This window comes from Echinops telfairi, unplaced genomic scaffold (assembly GCF_000313985.2).
Source record: "Echinops telfairi isolate 266 unplaced genomic scaffold, ASM31398v2 ScPeMD7_4;HRSCAF=17, whole genome shotgun sequence".
NCBI lineage: Eukaryota > Metazoa > Chordata > Mammalia > Afrosoricida > Tenrecidae > Echinops > Echinops telfairi.
The window spans coordinates 10,343,913-10,348,024 of record NW_022103900.1 but is presented as its reverse complement, the minus strand read 5'-3'; positions in this window follow the sequence as shown (position 1 = coordinate 10,348,024).

The window sequence follows — 4,112 nt, the reverse complement described above, 5'->3', positions numbered from 1 at the left end:
CTGTTTGCAGAACAAATGGATTCTAAGAGGGGAGAGAGCGTGGTTATTGAAGACCACGAGGAAACTTTGGGGGATCGTGAATATGTTCATTATTTTGATTGTGACGATGGCTCTATGGGTAGAGATATGCCAAGACATCTCAACTTTACAACCGTTGAAAACGGAGGAGTGATTGAAAATAAATATACCGCAGCCTTGCGTAGTGATCCGGCTCCTTTAGGGTGATGAGCGTGCCCCCTTCAAGGACATAGGGCCAGGAGAAGGAACGTTTGAGGGCCGCACCAAGACAGAAGAGTCCAAACCACGGGCTCATCCAACATGGTCAGCTTAGGTATCTGACCTTTTACCTTCATTGAAGAATTATTTTCTGAAGACCCGTTTCTGAGAGAAACATTTTTTTTCTCCTTCTCTCAATGTTTCTTTCTTTAAAGTAGCCTTAGCACTTTAGGCCTGGCTGTGGACAGAGGCACTTACTCTAGCATTGACTAACCACTTAAAATGTCCTTTGTCCTCTAATGCTCTCAGCCAGTGTTACTGTACCCATTTTATAGCTGCGGGAACAGGGGCTCAAAGAGATGGGGTAATGTGCTCAGTCATAAAGCTAGTCGACAACAGTCAGTGTCGGAATTTCTACGCAGAAACCACAAAGCCTCTGGCCTGCACATGTGGTGTTCTTGCCGCTGCTTCAGAAGGCAGAAGCGATGTGTTGGCTGGGAAAACCTCACCACGTTCTTGACCTGTCATCCAGACTGACTGTCTTACTCACCCGCGTGGCCTCCCTTCCTGCAGCTGTTCTCCAGGGAACAGACAGCGTGAAGAAGGGTCCCCTTCCTCCCCATAATCACACTGAAAGACTTAGGGAAATAAGGCTAAAGATAAGTAAATACAGAAAGACATGTGAGGCCACGCAGAGCCCTACGGGGTTTCACTTCTGCACAAGGGCATATGGCTGACGACACCAGTGGGAGCTTTGAGCCCCGACACCCTTCACCACCCCTGCTTGGGCCCACCCCCAGCCCTTCCCTGACAGAGGGAAGACCCCATTTAAAACCTTGCACAGAGCTGAGACAGGGGCACAGGGGGGCCTGATGAACAGATCCTTTGTTCGGCTTCTGTTCTTTCCCGACCGTCCAAACACAGAGCATTCCTGCGCCACCCTGAATTCTGCATTATGCATGTGAAATAATCTACTAAATAGTGGGTCCTGGAAGGCACGATCTCAGCCAAGGTACCTCATGTTAAAAGAGAGAAAAAAAATAATGGCATAAATGATAAATGAAATAAAGATTTTTTAAAGAAATTTTATGGTATTTAATTAATCCACCAGTTTTACTAAGTTGCTTTCAAGTGAAATGGCTCTTTACCAGTGCCTTTTGAAAAGGTTAGAAGTGAATTCCCTGAGCTACAATCATTAGCATATAGATGTCTCTAAGTGTTAATTTCTGTTTTCACTGAATGAATGTAATTTAAAATGAGGCCCTTTCAAATCAGTTAACTTCGGCCATTTGAGAAAGATAAGAAAAATGGACTCAAGCATGAAGCCCCAGCAGAACCTGCTTCTTTGGGATAAGTGCGTCGGTGCCACAGCCACGAACTACTCTGGGAAATTACAGATCTGTTCAGAAAGAGAAGAAGGGTTTGGGGTGAGCAGGTTAAAAGGACCCCAAACATTTGCTTTCGATTTAGCTAATCATGAAAAGGAAATTGAAAATGAATGAAGAAATCAATTTTGAATAATATGGCGATTTTGTCCCTATACAAAAATCCAGTAAGATAAGTGATGAAATACAGAAGTGCCACTTTTTTATTTCTGCTCAGTACGTGGCACATAGAGATTACCCAATATATTTTTTGCTGTGTTGTATTATGATAAGGGAAATGTATATCTAATAGTGCTCTCAAATCTGTGAAATCTCTGCTTTCATTCACGGTCCCTTTATAACCCTTTCTTTTTGTACAGCAATAAGCCTTTAGCAATATAAATCAGATCATTTCAATTCCATGTGTAAAATCCTTCAAAGTCCAGCCCTTGCTCTTGGCCACACACCCAGCCATAATTCCTAAACCCTACGTGATCCATCTTTTGGAGCTCATCTCAGCTCCATCCCTTGTAGATTCAGTTGGAGTCCTTCCCCAAAATGACTTCCAGTACTCACCAGTCTGCCATGGTGGATCCTCGGTGGTAGTTACATAATCTGGTGCCAATTTGTGAAAGGGTGGAGTCTAGCCAGTCAACCAGGTTGTAGCTTGATGGCCTCATTTGGAGACACTAAGGAGATAAATAGTTTGCAGGAGGCGGGGGACATGCTCATTCCCTTGTAGATCTCTACTGACAAGGCTCACTGCCTAGAAGGCATTGCAGCTGGCAAGACACACGGAGACAGGCTGATGACAGCCAGAGTCTCAGAGCTGGAGAAGCCAGGTGTAGACCCCTGCCAGTGCTGAGATGCTTATACCACCACTGGATCCACAAGACTTTCCATCCACTGGCCTCTGATCTTGCAGCATTCTGCATCATTGCATGTGTGTCATGAATCTAAAGAGGACTTTATAGATTGTTGTTGGACATATGGGCTAATATTGGACTTATGGACTTGATCTGAACTGGGCTGGGATATTTTCTTAATGCACAATTACTCTTTATATAAAGCTTTTTCTTATAAACATGAGTGTCTCTATGAATTTGTTTTTCTAGTCTATCCAAACTAACACACCCTCATACACCAACATGGAGCTATTGGTTTAGGGCTCTCATTTGTGTGATTATCCCATAAAGCTTCATGAAACTAGCATACAACTATTAATATATTCTGTTAGTCAATCATCCTTCATTCAACACACTTACTATGTTCTAGGCAGTAAGATAAGTGTTGGGTGTACAGTGATGAACAAGGCACATTAGGGTCCTTCTTAGAGGTTGCAGCTATTTCAGAAAGAAATACCATAATAAATAGAACAAGTTAAAATTAATAAGACATAACAATAGAGATAGGTTGTGGAGCTGAGTGATCAGGAAAGACCTGTCTGACATGATATTAAAATAAGTTCTCAAAGAGACAAAGAACCATTCGTGCATACATCCAGGGGCTGGGGCACAGGTTGTTCAGGGCAGAGGGACCAGGGTGTCTAGCAATCCTAAAGTGGGAAGACTGGACTTGTACAGGGACATAACAGAGGCCTCTAGGTCTGTAGCACACGGAGAGAGGGGAATGGACTTTGCAAAGAGAAGCAGAGCCTGAATCCTGGAAGCCCTTGTAGGTTGTCATAATCATGTTCCATTGTGTTTCAAGTGTAATGGAGAGTCATTGAAGGGTGTTAAACAGGGGCTTGATAGTATGTCTTCTAATGTTAAAAGATTGTTCTGACTGATATGCAGAGAATAGATTGGCCATGGAGATTTATCAGTGACTCTCCTCCACAAGCTAATATACCGTGCCTGATAAAATTGTTCCTTCTCCAATACTCTCAGAATACTCTCAGAAAGCCCCCATTGGTGGCTCCCCGATCTGAGTATCTGATCACACGGCATGGTCATCATCACTTCCAAGTGCCAAGGACGCTGACGCTGGGGACCCTGACCTTTGACGCTGTATCTGGAGTGGGCCTTCTTGCTTGCTTATTAGTTTGCTCATGTGTTTACATAGGTCCCAGCTTTATAGCTATAATATTATGTTGTTAAAGGTGAAAGCCTCAGACATTGCAACCCCTCCTCCCACTGTAGTGCTCTGTGGTCTAAGTCAGCTCCCCCAATCCTTTTGGACAAAGATGATGTGTGCATCACACCTCTACCCACACACAGGTGAAGAGACACAAGAGTTTTGTAGTTTGGGTTTTGTTTTGTTTTGTTGTAAGGCAATACTAGATTAATACCTGGTGGTAACACAGAGACTCAATGGCTCAGATTGTCACTCCTGAATAAACTCTTCCCTTTGCTTCAGCAGCTATTGAAAAGATTCAATTCTTTCAGTGTCCATCCTTCCTTTGGGACCAAAAACAACCTCTCTGCCCCACCAAAAAACAAACAAACAAAAACCCTCACCACCACTGAGTCCATTCCAACTTTCAGTGACCCTGTAGGGCAGGGTAGAACTGCCTTTGTGGGCAGAGTTTCT